Here is a 17,539-nt window from a genome sequence, read left to right as displayed (position 1 = left end):
GGAGCCACACGACCCAGCCCAGAAATTGTGCAAGGGCACAGATTGAAAAATTGGGGAGTGAGACCCAAATTCGTAGGGCGTGGCAGAGTGGTCATTGGGAAATGGTTTTTAGAACCACACAGTTTAAAGATGCCAATTGGCAGGGCAAGACCCCGGGTAGTTTAAATGAGTTAAGGTAACTAGTGTCGTTAGGAAATTAGGAATTCCCTTCGCGCCATCCACATTCATTCACCAGGGTGACAAAGCTCCGCACCAGCACCAAGTGAACGATTTAAGTAAGACGCATCACGACGTAGAGTGACATTGTGTTTGTTCCATTCCTTCCTTCCAGGGAGGGATTGGGAGACGAATTTGGCTTCGAGGGGGACATGGGAGACAAGACGTAGAGACAAATTTGAAATTGTAAATACAGGGAAGGGCAAGGGTAGTGTCGGAGAATTTGTAGCTGAGAGACTCACAGGACTCCAATGACCGGACACAGGTTTACAAAAGGTCTGGTTTATTAACTGGTTATTCACTTCATTCCATTTACCAAATAATACCGCATAATATAATGGATCAGGTTAACTCTTTTCGCATGGTCCTTCTCGTTCGGCTGATGTTCCTCTGCCACTCCCGTTGGTCAGAGCTTCTGGTAGCAAGTTCTCTCGACTCCACGTTTGCTCTCGTTTATATGGACAAACTGGACTTAATCCCCTCTCCGCTAATGCCCCGAGGTCATGCATGTACCAAGTCCTGGTATCAGCTCGCTCCCCTCCTGTTGTGAGTTCCGTTTACCAAACGATAGGGGGGTGCTTCAGCCAGGGGCTGTGACCAGGTGGACAAGAGATTATCATGTTCGGGCGCATTCCTGACACTCATTTACAAACTCGTCTTTCACAGAGTTTGCATGTAAAATGTATCTGCTTCGTTACCAGGTTAATTAATAAGTTACCAGTGCCAATTAATAAGTTACACTGAGTTACACTTCCACAATTCCCTCATCTTTTTGTTTTTGTTTATATTAACCATTAATCTCAACATCAATATAAGTAAACAATCAATCACTACAAGTAAACATCATTACAAGTATAAGTAAATAATCAGTCACTTTGGTAATCAAATTCCCTTGGGCATACACCGTCATCCTGCAAGAATCACAAAACATTTCGTTGGTCATTGACTCCTTCCATATCGTTCAATCTATTGCATTTGCATCACAAATATATTTTCAAAACAACACTTCACCATCACCAAGATACAACAATTTCACTTCATTTTCAAGTTTTATAAAGCATCTGCACCATCTGGCAATAAACGTTTGCCTCCACACAAATGTTGACTTTGTTTGAAAGGAAGGGCTGATCACTTGTGTTTGAATCCTGGTATGAAACATTTTCTCCTAATGTCTTCATAGCTCCTGCACTACTTCGTGTAGGATTTCGCTGTTGTGGTAACATTTCGGAGTCATAGCTTGCCACTTTTTGCTGTAAACCATAGTAATTCCTGAACAAGGCCTTCACCCAGTTGTAGTCGACTTGCCTCCTCCCTCATTGTGAGTGGGCAGCAAGTATTGGTGTGACGTTGATTGGCCAGCAAGATGTGGAACAGGGATGCCGGATGCATCCACAATGATGTTGGGACCATGGTGTTCAGGTCATTCATGGTCCTTACCAGGAGCAACCAGCAGAATCGTGCACAGCTGTTGTGACAAGGGCACAGCCGTTTTTTGCAGCTCCATGCTGGTTCCCCGGACGTTGGTGAAGTAATAACATATGTCCCCGCATTTCACAGAGGTTGCAGGTAAAATGTCGTTGTCCTGCAACTTCTGATGTGGTGAATGTTCGAAGCCTTCGAACAAGAGTAAGTGATCGCCTTTCTTTCATATGTTGCAGTGTGATCCAGGCAAATGGTCACATAAATTTCCTTGGTGAAGGTAAGCATTCATCTCCAAGTTACACGGGAGAATGTCTTCATCATTCTTTGAGAAAGAGGGTGTATGCCACGATTAACTTCATTTTTTAGCCACAAATTTTCTTTCTCGAACTTCTTCCCAATTCCGTTAGCAATCCCTCCAAAATGTGATCTCGTCTTATCCTTATGCTCAGTCACATCTGAATCTGCTTTCCGCACACACTGAATCAGATAGGGTGCATCTTACCATGAAATCAGCATAATCATGTATATCTTCCGACAGTTTCACATTCAACAATTTGTTGTTTTTTCCTTAACACAAAAGTTATATTCATTTATATGCGTCACACAAATAATATTCAATCAGGTATGTATTTTATTACTAAACTAAGAATAGCATTGTATATGATTACAATCACAAACGGGAATACCTAATTCCCAACAACAATTTTTTCAAACCAACAAATTAAACATAATGTATTATTACCATAATTCCTCTCCACTTTTTCTTTTCCCTCTTTTTCCTAACAGTGTGTCTCTCGTGGTGATATGAGTTCACTGATATTGTAATTGACACAACTCATAACATTGTCGTTATGCCATTATCTTAATTCTACTGTTTCATTTGCAACATCACTTGATTTAATCTTTTAATCTCAGTATTTATTCATATCATCATAACAATCTTTCTATTTTAGGTCCATATTTGTTTCTATTCTTATCAACCTCCTACGGTTTATCAATTTGTTCCAAAACACTGCAACCAAGGGTTTTAACCAAAGCTCTACCAAACTATTTCCAATTTGAACTCAACATGCTAATTAAACAACAATTCAAAGAATTAACTTCAATGGGTCAACAAAACTCATTTTATAAACAGATCTAATTTTCCCATCCAATAATTTTCCTTGCCAAATGTCATATTGCAACACTTTAATAAACCTTCGAAAAATATCTCCCAAATCAATAAATTCCCTTTTTACTTCCCAAATACTCATCTGTAAATTACATATTCAATTACAGTTTTTTTCCTATTTGTTCGGCCTAAATGGCCACTGAAGTGGCTGCCAACATGCAGTACCGTTTTTATCTACCAAGCAAGTATTCGTCCACATAAGATCTCTACCAAAATGTTGTTTGTAAAAAACAAATCTGGGATTTCTGATTACATGGATGCACACTCTCAGGACATTTCAGGCTGCTTGTTAACAATCCACTACGATTAATTAATTCCTTTACCCACAATCAAATAATTAGTACAAATTGAGGATATTATCCCTATCACATTCATTTATAGATTCATTATGTTGGATCTAAATTTTCTCCCACTGCTGCAAGGAAGAACAATAGCTCTAATAAGTCTTTGTAATATCTCACTTCATTTACCCAGCATCGAAGAATTTATTTACTATCCATTCCCATCTGTTAACCAGTGACTTTGTTTGAACTCCAAAACTTAATTTGATGAATCCCATGTGTATGGTACCACTTATTGAAACCCCTACTTTTGTAGAAAATATCCAAGTGTTTTTTTTACACCCCCTTAACTGTTGCTCATCCATTTCTATGCACCCAGTGAGTACTACTGACACCAGTATGCCAATATAGGTGTGCGAGATTAACAAATATGTTGCAGGTACACGTAACAGCGCGTTCTGAGTATAAATAACGTAACAGCGCGTTCATGTCTGCCCCTTGGTTTAAGATGCACAATGCATTCCGTTTTAAAACTCACAATAGTTCCAATCAGCAAGATTTTCTTTACTATTTTCCCATATCATCTATGCCTAATACACATCCATACATGCAGCACAATTTATATGCTGATAAAATTCAAGTTTATATATATATATATAAATCCATGAGCAGAGTATTCTGGGAAGTCAGTGAAAGACCTCTCCCAAATTTGGATAATTTTGTACTCCCTCATTTCCTTTTATGAAGCTCATATCCATAAATAGCTGTTATTCTCATATAAATTCTATCAAAAATGGAATCCCCAAATTACTCACAATTTTACTATTTAATTAATGGCTGCTCATAACCCAGCACATCAAATCTTTATATTCCATCTCCCTTGACAAAAGAGATAATGTTCATAATCAAATTTTATTTCTATTTTATTTTACGGATTCTCTGCATATTCAATCCCATCCACATAAAACTATCCATTTCCAGACAGGCACACTGTCGGTGTCAACAATCTTGTAAGATTGATACACAAAACAATAAAAAAACACTAACATTGACACACAAAAAAATACACACACACATGCATTATGCGTATTTGTTTGCGTTGGAACTATTATTTACAGATCAAGATGGGTGTCAATTTTATTTCAATTTCATAAAATTTGTCCTTCAATTTTTTATAAATGCTAATACACAAATGGACCAAAAAGTTTATTCTTAGAAAACCCCTATGATGTCACATTGAAATTACCCTTTCAGTTCCCACAATAATTTATCCAAATTTGACTACACACCCATTTACATGTCAGTCGACCACTGACTTATCAATCGTGTGGAACAATAGTCCGAAATTCCCACCTGATCATCATGTGACCCTTGTCCCTTGGTTTAAAATTTGCAAAGCAATTGTTCCAACTTTGTAAATTTAAAATTGTGTGCCCAACATAAAAGATCCAATTTCGGCATTTGATCAATTAATTATCAATTTGCTTACAAGCAAAAGAAAAAAATGAATAATTCTTGCTCCGAAAACTTTTCAGACCCAAGAATCATCGACAGTTATTCATGTTTGTCCAGTAATCTAATTTGTTGAGGCCAATCGTCATTTGGGATTTGTCGCAATGAAGGCCTAATCATTGTCTGAGGTATCGGTCAGCACTGGTACCCTTGATCTTGGTTTACCCTATGAACTTGTCTTCCTTTTGGTATACGGACATCCTCTTTTCCAATGTCCCATCCGTCCACACTTGAAACACCGGTTTCTGTCGTTGTCTGATCTGTGCACCTGTGCACTTGTATTGCTGGGCTGCATCTCTACATCCCTGAGTTGCCACTGCAATCTCTCGTTATCTCCTGAAACACGAAAAAATTCTCTGTACCGTCCTTTTTGGGGAGACAACTGGAAATCTGATGGGACAACTGTCACTTTTATTCCTAATTTCGAGGGCAGTTGTGCATTTGTCTCCTCCACTGTATCCTGTATCCTTTTTATTTTAAGTTCTAGATCCGTTATCCGTTCTTGCTGTTCCCGTTGTCTGGATTCACCATCCCAAAGATGGAATGCAAGCCAGTCTACCGTTAGATTCTGTCTCTTCCTGGCTTTCAATCTTTGTTCCAATCTTTCCAATCGACTTCACTCAAATGTACCATCTCTTGGAAACTCCTCATCATGTCCCTTTGTCCACAAATACCAATTCTCGACCTGTTTTATAGCTTCTGCACCATAACGGTCATACATATGATGTGTACAAGTACCTTTTTGTGGAATCTCTGGTTGTCCTTGTGTATTCTTGCAGGCTCCATTTCCCATTCTGCCTTTTATCAAAGTAGCGTTGGATGTGTTGTAGTTTGTTCCTCTAAAGCTTCACTCGTACCTCCAGGAAGGGTCTCTCCACCTGTTCACACGGTGATTTCCAGAGAATCTCCCTCAGCCGTGGCTTTTGCACAATCCAATCTCACAGATCAGTATTTGCAGATGAGCCGGAGGGTCAGTATGAAATGGGTGAATCCTCAGGTGTCCGCTCTGTTGACGGGGAAATCACACAATGGTAACCGCACATATATATCTGTATATAAACTCACCACCTTGCTCAATTTTCCCAGGTTGCCTCCACATTGATAATATCTCGCAAAGATATCAAAGCTTCTTTCTTGAGACCGCATTTTCATCAATCAAACAATCAATATATTCAATTCAATTTATTCAGTTCAATTTATTCAGTTAAATTTATTCAATTAAATTCAATCAATTAGATTCAATCAATTAACAATTCAATCAATTATTCAATTTCAATTAATTCATCAATATTCATCAATAAATCAAATTAATCATTTTGGATGACTCCTTGCATAAGCCCTTTCCCCAATGATGTCAGGACAGGTCCATCCATTGACTGAGATCGAATCTCATCGGTCGTCACCTCTGGTTCGTACCTCATGTTAATTGATGAATCACCGTCCTGTCCTAGGGTCATATCTGACATATTTCCCCATTTTGCCTGGTCTCCACAAATTTTCTTTGCAACCACTAAAGGCAACTCATCCTTCATTCGTGAGACAGCCAAAATGGATGGCAGATACTAAAGTTCTTTGGGAAAAATATCTCATCATTTTTCTTTTAATAGTACCCAAAATCTCTTGGCAATATAAATTTCGTAAAACTCCTGAAATGGGACTGTCAAATTCCTTCAATCATGCTAAATTTTGAAACTCCATCGCTTGTAATACCCAATTTATCCCATAGGGCTTGAAAGTTCTTTCCCAAGTTCATGCAGCATTCTGCATTTGAACCCTATGATATCATTCATAATAATCATCATGATTTTATAGTCATGGTCCTATCATAATCATCTATTTAAAACGAACATTTCCTGTATCACCACAGCTATGTGGTATAATCAACAATAGAATAAAACTGTACATAGCAACAGGCTACCTCATGGCCACTTAGTATACCTATTGACAATAAGTCATAACAATATCGAATAATCATTGAACAATTCTAAAATCGCTTCCACTGCTCCAGCCGCAGCATTCGTCATTTTGTCTGCTCATCCACGTGACCAAAACGAAATAAAGGGAGCTCAACCATTACACAGCGCTTTTAATGGCGCATGCCATAGGACCTCAACGCAATTTCGACTCGGCCAGAAAACGAGCAAATTTTGCAGGATGTTAACTGGAATTAGTCGTGAAAATATATCCAAAATACACAAAAAATACACACCCACAAAAATAAACAACAAACCCAAACAAACCCAAGGTCGACCCTCTTACACAGTAAATTACATCATTTCAGCATCGCATTGATTGCTGAAATATTCCAGGGTTTATACACACCTTAAAAGAGGTATGCGTGGTGTTGCCCCCTCCCACGTTTATTCCTCATTAAATTCCTCATTAAATTCCTTATTAAATTACTCATTAAATTACTCATTAAATTACTTATTAAATTACTCATTAAATTACTCATTAAATTACTCATTAAATTACTCATTAAATTACTTATTAAATTACTCATTAAGTTACTCATTAAATTACTCATTAACTTAACTTACATAGTTTCAGCATTGTATTGATTGCTGAAATATTCCAGGGTTTATACACACCTTAAAAGAGGTATGCGTGGTGTTGCCCCCTCCCACGTTTATTCCAGGGTTTATACACACCTTAAAAGAGGTATGCGTGGTGTTGCCCCCTCCCACTTTTAATTACTCATTACATCGTTTCCATTTTTAAAAAAACATCGCTTTTACTGCTCCAGCCGCAGCATTTGTCACTTTGTTTGCTCATCCGCATGACCAAAACGAAATAAAGGGAGCTCAACCATTACACAGCGCTTTTAATGGCGCATGCCATAGAAACTCAACGCAATTTCGACTCGGCCAGCAAACGAGCAAATTTTGCAGGATGTTAACTGGAATTAGTCGTGAAAAATATATCCAAAATACACAAAAATACACCCCCACACAAATAAACAACATTTATTCCGTTCAACAGAACAAATATTTCCTCTATCATGACATGCATGTCTTCAAAATTATATGACCAAGAGAAAAAGTAAAATTAATTAAAAACTGCGGGCAGTGATGATCCGGGGACCATACCGCTCCATCCTGATTGGACGAGTGCGTGCTAGAGTCGTTAACAACGACAGTCCAGATCCGATTGTTCAAAATTTCAACTCAATCGATCGAAAAATGAACGCAGGGATGCATTTTAAAGGTGCAGTGGCACTAACTGAGTTGACACGAATATGGCCACGAAATTGCCAATATGGCCATCACAAAATATTTTCCTTAATCAATTGGCTCATAGCATAACCAATCTGTAAGTATTTCATCCGAAGATGTATTTCTGAGGACTTTTAATTAAATAAGTCATTTATAAATCAACGAGTTAATTTATTAAATGATTAATCAATAAATCAATATTTTCCTTGACAGCCACATCACTTGGTCAGTGTCATGTCCAAATATCAGCTTCCTTACTCAAAAGGTGCCTGAGTTAATGTAATGTAATTACTGTAATAAGATTACTGCAATTACTGTAATGATTACTGTAATTACTGTAATTACCGGAACTGTAATTACTGTAATTACCTCAGGTAATTACTGTAATTTAATAAGAAATGTAATTAATTAAATAAGTACTTCTATAATCGCTCATAATTAAATAACTCGTGAATTCTTATCCGGTTTATTTAACATTTGAGTGTCCCCAAAACGTTGGAGCAAAACGTTGCAACAACGAAAGTAAAACGTTGTAGCGACGTTGTGGAAACGTCAGCAAAACCCAACATTTGAATGTTCCCAAAACGTTGGAGCAAAACGTTGCAACAACGAAAGTGAAACGTTGTGGCGACGTTGTGGAAACGTTAGCACAACCCAACATTTGAATGTTCCCAAAACGTTGGAGCAAAACGTTGCAACAACGAAAGTAAAACGTTGTAGCGACGTTGTGGAAACGTTAGCAAAACCCAACATTTAAATGTTCACAAAACGTTGGAGCAAAACGTTGCAACAACGAAAGTGAAACGTTGTGGCGACGTTGTGGAAACGTCAGCAAAACCCAACATTTAAATGTTCACAAAACGTTGGAGCAAAACGTTGCAACAACGAAAGTGAAACGTGGCGACGTTGTGGAAACGTCAGCAAAACCCAACATTTAAATGTTCACAAAACGTTGGAGCAAAACGTTGCAACAACGAAAGTGAAACGTTGTGGCGACGTTGTGGAAACGTCAGCAAAACCCAACATTTAAATGTTCACAAAACGTTGGAGCAAAACGTTGCAACAACGAAAGTGAAACGTTGTGGCGACGTTGTGGAAACGTCAGCAAAACCCAACATTTAAATGTTCACAAAACGTTGGAGCAAAACGTTGCAACAACGAAAGTGAAACGTTGTGGCGACGTTGTGGAAACGTCAGCAAAACCCAACATTTAAATGTTCACAAAACGTTGGAGCAAAACGTTGCAACAACGAAAGTGAAACGTTGTGGATTATCCCAATGGATAATCCCAATGAATCACAATGCAATCCCATTAAAATCCCATATCTTGTCACCCTTTGCATTGTTGAAAGCAATTAATTCCATAACTCAATATTACCTCTATTTATATATACTAGGGCGTGCCCGCACGTACGTGCTTGCCCGTACGTGCTTGCAAAAAAAAACATGCGTGCAAGCAACAACAAAAACTTTGAAACCACGTGGCAGTAACGACCACAGAACCCCCCTTCTATTTACATGCAATGGTTTGGTCCATTCGCAAAGCCAAAGCGAACGACCACAGAACCCCCCCTTCTATTTACATGAAATGGTTTGGTCCATTCGCAAAGCCAAAACGAACGACCACAGAACCCCCCCTCTATTTACATGAAATGGTTTGGTCCATTCGCAGAGCCAAAGCGAACGGCTTGCGAGTACGGTGACCATACCTTGGGACCCACTTGTCCGATTAATTTCAAACCTTGACAAATTTTCCATTCCTTCCCTTCCTGATCTTTCGATGTAGGGCTGGGTTCTTTTTTTAGGATCATGTTGCATCGAGCATTATTTTCCAAAACAGTGTGAACATTAAACCACACCAAAACCTCTGACATCCCACCATTAACACCTATTGTAAGCGTGCCGAATCAGAAAGCATCACCCCTTCTATGAGCCTCGACCAGAGGGTGGTTGTTACTCACAAACACTCGTCGCTAGCTGTTCCATTGTCTGCCGATTCCCACTCTGCTGTTTTTGTCTCATAATCACCAAACAAGAACAGTACACATTTCCTGTAATTATCTCTCATAATCAGGATAAATTTGGAACAGCCCTTAAACTAACACCAAGCAGATCAATTTTTATATTTAGGTTGAGGTTTCACACAAACTGGTTAACTAAATAATACAGAATTATTATTATTATTATATCTCCGCCTTGGTGAACAGTTTATGTTTTGTATCCCACTGATAGGCCGGATCTGGATTCGGACCTGAACCAAAAATGGAATCGGCGTGTTTTTGTCGCTTTTTTTTTTTTTTTTTTTTTTATGAATAATATTAAAATAATAACATTAATAAGTATATTATGTTAAATATCATGTATATCGCTTTTCACCCGATCTCTTTATGGTGAAGAATCACTTTAAACAATTCTCGTAGCCGGATTCGCACCTGGGTCTTCACCAAAATCCAATCATTTCGTCGTGTCACCCATGCTATTTATCTGGCAAATTTCGTTAAAAAAAACAACAGCACTGGTTTTGTTTCCTGGAAGCGTCCTGCAAAACGCTTTGCTTCTCGCAAAACGTCCGCCAATGGGAAGTAAAGGGAGGGAAAAAGAGCGGGAGCAAGAGACAGGGTGCCGGAATGGACATGAGGGACAATGAGGGACAGTGAGGGAGTGTTGGTATGCAATTTTTATCCAATCGCCATCTTTCACAGTAATTCTGGACCGGCATGAGGTGGGATTGTCTGTCATGAATTTATTTGTTGATCGAACGAGTTTTAATTTGTCTAAATCCGACCAGTCGTTCCAAAGATATAAGCCTTTTTGTCGCAATACCATAAATTGGAATGAGGTAAAAATATATATATATAAATATAATTCCCTTTCCCGGTTCCCTGTCGCTCGCCGAGCGCCGAGCAAGTCGCTCGCTCGCCGAGCAAGTCGAGTGCTTTGAACAAGTGCAAAAAAAAGAAGTACTTTATACGTGTACGGGTGGGTAAACGAGTGTACCGGCCTTACACGTCCTGGAAGCAAATGGTCGCAAGGTGCACGCTTGCTCCGCTTGCTCCCAGGTCACAGTAAGACCCTTAATGACCAGCGCAAAAAATACGTATTTACAGAAATCATTTAGAAAAAAAAAACACGAATAAATAGAATCATTTAACACGTTTCATCCTTGTATTACCTATGGACAATCGCCAGTCCCACACAAATCCTCCATGTATATACAACATAACTATTCCCAAGTTCGTAAATCATACTGGACAAAACAAGACATACTCACCTTTCAAAGACTTGTTTGTGTCCAGTTGATGTCAGCGGTGCCTCCAAATTGTCGGAGAATTTGTAGCTGAGAGACTCACAGGACTCCAATGACCGGACACAGGTTTACAAAAGGTCTGGTTTATTAACTGGTTATTCACTTCATTCCATTTACCAAATAATACCGCATAATATAATGGATCAGGTTAACTCTTTTCGCATGGTCCTTCTCGTTCGGCTGATGTTCCTCTGCCACTCCCGTTGGTCAGAGCTTCTGGTAGCAAGTTCTCTCGACTCCACGTTTGCTCTCGTTTATATGGACAAACTGGACTTAATCCCCTCTCCGCTAATGCCCCGAGGTCATGCATGTACCAAGTCCTGGTATCAGCTCGCTCCCCTCCTGTTGTGAGTTCCGTTTACCAAACGATAGGGGGGTGCTTCAGCCAGGGGCTGTGACCAGGTGGACAAGAGATTATCATGTTCGGGCGCATTCCTGACACTCATTTACAAACTCGTCTTTCACAGAGTTTGCATGTAAAATGTATCTGCTTCGTTACCAGGTTAATTAATAAGTTACCAGTGCCAATTAATAAGTTACACTGAGTTACACTTCCACAGTAGTGTAAGCTGACGTTGGGGGGCACGGACGGTTAGGGACGAGCTTGCTCTGCTCGCTCTCCCCACGCCCCTCATGCTGCATTACCTTGTGTTTTGGTGTACCTTTGCGCCCTTTCCGGTTGCTGACTGTGCTTTGTCTCTCCTCCCCACCCATGGACCCACTTTGGAGGAGTAGCTGTGCAGCAACACAGAACTGTGCAGCTGCACCTTGCTACGCATGTGCAGCACCCCTGCTGCACATGCTACACCCGTGCAGCTGAACAGCGTGGCACTTTGCTGCCGTTTCCGTATTCTTGGTTATAACTTTGCTGCCCGTGTGCAGCACTTGTTGCCACAGACACTTTGCTGCACATAATCACATTACACATAATGGACCACACGTTTTGTGGCTTTACACTTTGCTGCAAACTTACCTTGCATCTTCGGACCACGTATTTTGAGTGGCGTCAATGTCACGCAGTTGGACCACATAAGCCCTGCTTGGCCAGGAATTAATAAAGCGAACACGGGTTTTTGTACATTTTATTCTTGGTGTGCCAGGAAAGAAGAACGGTAAGCTTTATTGCACACAGAAGATGCAGGAAGACAGAAGATGCAGACACCAACAGCAGCAACTGTGAACTTTTTGAAATGTGTTTTGTGTATTGGTGCTATGATGTGCTTTCTCTCCCCTCCAATCTTCTTTCCACAAAGAACAGGTCCTGGGTTATAGAACTGTAAATAAGTAGGTTTTGTGCTTGTAAATAATAGATGCTGCCCACCGGCTTTATGTGTAGTTTGAAATTAATTCCGCAATTCAGTTAATTGTGGGTGCGAGTCTGTTAGAGTTATTTACCCAACGCAGTAGGTGGGACATATCTAGTGTTGTAAAACTGTCACATACACGGGTTAGAGTAAATGTTAGGGGGAACCACATCTAAGTGTCACACATAATTAAAAGTTAGTCCCAAGTCTTTCTCAAAACCGGTCGTTCTCACTTGTGCAGGTTCGACTCAGGGACGAGACTGGCGAGGGAGGGGGGCAGTGCTACGGTTTTGAGGTTTGTACAGTGAGCTCAATAAAGGTTAAAGGTTGTCCCCCATAGATAGTCACACAAGCAACATGTAGCCTCGTTTGTAGTATAGTTATTTCTTAGTATGTGTAAGAATAGGCCATTTCCAGTGTTAGTTCTGCGTTGTGTAAAGACAGGAGAATAGGCCCTACTTCTGCAAACCATTCTAACTCTGTAGGCGCAATCCATTTTGCTACCCATTGGTTGTTCATTAGTCGAGCTAATACGAGGTAGGCCTAAGAGGGTGGGGCCGGCGTCGAGGGTGGAGCGGCAGAGGCGATGACGGTAAGCATGAGCCACCAATCAGAGCTCAGAGGTGGTGGCGTCAGAGGGCGTGGTGAGAAGAGTCTGGTGAGTTCCAGAAGGTTCGCGGGGCGGGCCTATATAACCCGCTGCGCAAAGCCCTCAAAAGGACTGAAGCGGAGGACTTGAGTCACAGGACTTGCAGAGAGGGGACTTGATGAGAGAACTCGCATTGTACCGCTTGATGAACTTGACCATCGCATGAGAACGCGCGCGCTAACCAACACCAAGGCATTGAGAAAGAAGAGTTGGTCGCTAGATATACGCGGGCGCAGCCAGGCGCGTTTATAACGAACTGGCGCATTTCAGCCAAGCGAGTGAACGAGGCTGAGTAACCGCCCTTTGCCGTAAAAGCCGTCCCGCCCTTTGCCGTAAAAGTCCTCTCTACTGTTCGCCCCGATATTTTCTCCGCGGTTCGAGAGACACGCTACGAGTCCCTGCCTTCGCCTACCTCCATCTTCGCGGACGTGCCGGGGACCATGGAGAGCTGGACGAGGACCATCCTTGGACGCGCTGGGGAACACCTGCCCATCTGCAATACCCCGTGTGAGTGTGAGACGGGCCCTTTGTCCTTGGGATAATTAAGACTGTGTAAGGATTTCTCTGTGTCTCTTCGTCCTTGAGCTGTATATACGTGTAATAATAATTAAACCAATCTGTTCTTTCTTCTTGTTTCGATCGTCTTTGTGGTTTCATCATTGACTAAGCGTGGCACGAATGAGATCGCTTAAATCGGGGTCCATTAATTTTAACTGCGCGGATCACGTGTACGCAAACCGCTCGGCGTACCAACATCACACGTGGTTCATGCGAGGCTTGTTTCCTCGCTTCCAGGGCAGCGCGAGTACTTAGGTACGAGCGAGAATTTGGTCCCGAAACCCTATTTGGCGCTGTCCGGAAGGGACGTTGCAAGCCCCGGTTCCGCCAGGCCCAGTAAACACAAGGGGATTAATCCCCCCTTGATAAGGGGAGAAGGCCGGCGAGAGAACCGTAACAATATATATATTGTTATATTGTTATATAATGTTTTAATTGTTATATAATGTTTATTGTTATATATTGTAATATATATATATATATTGTTGGGGATTTGGGAATTGTGTGTGTAATTTGATGTAAATTTTCCCCTTTTGTATGCTGTAAATATTCCCTGTAAATATCACCCTCCAATTGTAGTGTCAAAGATCAAAGGTCGTCTGTAGTTAGGCCATCGCACACACGTAGCAAATCTATGATTTCCCTCATTAGTTATGTCCTTAGTAAATGTAGTTGAAGGTTCTGTGATCCACTAGTTCATTACGTTGCATCAATTAAATAAGACAGGTCCCTCCGACGCCCCATGGCATCTTCAAAGTGCCAGGTTTGCCAGGTCTGCTGCAATTGCCCCCATTGACCACGAGGTAACCTCGGAGAAGAAAGGCGTGTCTCCACCTCGTCATAGAGGGGAGGAGTGAGTCAGCCCCGCTCAACCAACCAAGAACAAGGGGTTGGGCTTGGAGAGGGTGGGGAGAGAAACATCGAGGAGCTTCGCGAAGGTTTAAGGGAGGGGCATATATAACCCGCGGTGGCACGGCCCCCAAGAGAGAAAAGAGACGGAGAGAGATCGAGGGAGATCGGAGAGAGAGAGCTGCCGGATCGGAGAAAGGACCGAAGTGATTTGGAGAGCGCGCGACGCAGCGGTGCACAGGAGGAGCTTTGGCCGCACAGCTTCGGAGCCGCGGCGGTTTTGCACGATCGCAGCTCGGGTTTTGACGGCGGCTATTCACTTCTAGCCCGACCGTGCCCCGGTCCTCGCTGAACCTTCCTCTCCCTCCAAGCCATCCACCTCCTACCATTCGTTCCTGCTTTCATCCCCCGTGTAAGTCTGGCCGTTTGTCTGTCTTTCATGTTGTCTTGGGGTATTAAGTAAGACTGTTTAATATAAGTTAAATATTGCACTGTGTCTCCTGATTCTTCTATTGCCTTGTATATTACTTTGATTGCTTTTCTGCCTTTAGTTGTGTGTAAATAATAATAAATCCTGTTATTCCCTACTTTGTCTTCTACTTCTTCATGCTCTTTCGGTCGCTTTAGAGGTTTCCATCATTGCACACCTGTGACACGATTTGGCCAACGTTACGAATATAAATCGGGTCTAGTCTCGGTAAACGGCTCACGCCGCAGTTCGCTTCGCTCGGCGCAAACATCCATTACGCTGCGGCCGTGAGCGGGGAGTATTTCCTTGCGTACCGGGAGGCGCTGGTATTTAGGTCATAGGACGGTTGGGCCTAATACCCTACCCAGCGCCGACCGGGCGTGACGTCATACCCCCGGGACCGACAGCGAGGGGATTAATCCCCCCTCCTTAAAGGGGAAGGCCGACGCTGGGATCCGTAACAATATATATGTAACGTGTTTCAATTATAATGACTTGATGATGAGCGGCAACCAAGGATAGGCCGAATCTGGATTTGTACGTTAAGCAAAATCGAATCATTTTGTTCTTGTAACCAACTAAACTCATCCACCAAGTTTCGTCTGAATCCGTCCATAACTTTGTGAGATACCGTGCTGTGGCGTATATAGTTTTTGGCCCTATCTCTCAATGGTGAAGAATCACGAAAGAAATGATCGTATGTGGGTCTTCGGAAAATCCAATCAATTCGTGCTTATCACAAGTCAACCTTTCCACCAAGTTTCGGCCGAATGTCTATAACTTTTAGAGATATCCTGCTCACAGACAGACAGACAGGGGTGAAAACATAACCTCCACCTGAAGTGGTGGAGGTAAATTCTCTCCTATTTCAATTATTATCTGCAATCTCATTATACCGACTCTCTTCAGTCTATCTATAACTAGAACGACACGTATCAACGTCACGACGTCGATCGATATGCCTCCACCCACATTATTATATCTTTATACATACTTGTACCAAGTTTGATTTAAATCCCTTCAACTGTTTTAAAGTTATCACATTTTTACCTAACATGACCTCTGACCTTTGACCACTTGTCTCCAAAATCGAATCAGTTTATCTTTGCATCATGAGACATTCTTATACAGTTTGGGGAAAATCCCATGACTGGTTCAGAAGTTAGTTCGGTAACAGAATCTTTACCTGACGGGATGTCTGACATTTGACCTTTTGACCCCAAAATCTAATCAGTTGATCTTTACATCATTATACATGCCTGTACCAAGTTTGATTTAAATCCATTCAGCCGTTCTCAAGTTATAAACATATGACAGACTTTGACCTTTGACCTCTTGACCCCCCCAAAAAAATCAGTTCATCTTTGCATCACAATACATACCTGCACCAAGATTGACTAAGATCCCTTCAGCCATTCTCAAGTTATCAAAGTAACGAAAACCTATCAAGGACGGACGGACGGACAACCCAAAAACATAATGCCTCGGTGACGTCGTCGGTGGAGGCATAAAAATAGGACTGTGGGTCCTGAAGCTAACCTGGATCCTGAAGATCCCCCCCAGAGACCACCTCAGATCCTGATATTTTTAATGCTGTGAACAAACTTGGGTACATCTTGGGCAATGAATGTTGTGATCAAGTTTCATCGAAATTGTGTGTGTAGTTTTGGAGAGGAGTTTAATATTTGATTGCGGAATTAACCGGATTGCGGTGTTGATTGCGGAAAGTATGGATGGACTGAAGGAAAAGATGAACAAGTGGAAGGAATGTATGGAGACAAAAGGTCTGAAGGTGAATATCGGAAAGACGAAGGTGATGGCAAGTGGTAAAGCATGTGGTGAGGTGGAAAGAACTGGGAAGTCTACTTCACTCAACCACTCTCCCCCCAATACTACTGAGGACATAAACTGAGATGGAATGAACGTGGTGTTCGAAAAATGTGTAAAACATGATGGACCAAATTGGTTCCTTGTATAGAGCTGAGAATTCTTACCTTCAAACAGCACCAGTGGCAGCAGCATCGCAATGATGACCTTGGTGAGATTAAAAGACGATCCACATCATGAAACACGACCTTCAATTTCTTGTGTCACTTCCCAGTTCTTCTTCAAAGCTAGTGAAGGAACCAAGGTGTCTGTTTTGGGGGTTTTTCACAATTTTTTAAAATTAAATAAAAGAGCCTTCATGGCCAAACATGCAATCATCAAAACCATGCAATCAAACGAAGCTCAGCTATAAATCATTGCTACCACAACTGTGAAACAAGAAAAATTTCCTTCCATCACCGTGTACAAGCTCTTCCTGTCATCCTCATTCTCTCCTGTTTCATCCAACAACTAATAACTGCGTTTCCTCCAACTTTTTATTTCCACATTTGTAGAAATCCTTGTACTCACTTTTTCCATATCAATCAGGCCTCACGGTTTCTAGCATTATTTCATTTTATAATAACCCCACATGCAGGAAGCACAAAGCGTGGTCAAGCAATTTGTTCCCTCTGTCTGTCTGTCTGCAGATGTCAGTCTAGGTCGAGGAGCTACGTAATTTATATTTTATTTTCTATTTTGAAGAGTGTAGAACATGAA

General features: G+C 41.3%; 1 long non-coding RNA gene across 1 annotated transcript in view; it reads right to left on the bottom strand.

Annotated features, from left to right (window-relative positions):
- Window positions 1–17,145, bottom strand: part of LOC137438477 (uncharacterized) — a 50,022-nt gene extending 32,877 nt beyond the window's left edge. The window contains exon 1 of the long non-coding RNA XR_010986720.2: window positions 16,948–17,145. This is a non-coding gene — a long non-coding RNA (uncharacterized LOC137438477). The remainder of the gene's footprint in view (window positions 1–16,947) is intronic.
- Window positions 17,146–17,539: the final 394 nt, after the last annotated feature.

Source organism: Myxine glutinosa, chromosome 13 (assembly GCF_964187855.1).
Source record: "Myxine glutinosa chromosome 13, kmMyxGlut1.1, whole genome shotgun sequence".
NCBI lineage: Eukaryota > Metazoa > Chordata > Myxini > Myxiniformes > Myxinidae > Myxine > Myxine glutinosa.
The sequence above is the reverse complement of the archived record's forward strand: the minus strand, read 5'-3'. Positions and strand labels throughout refer to the sequence as shown.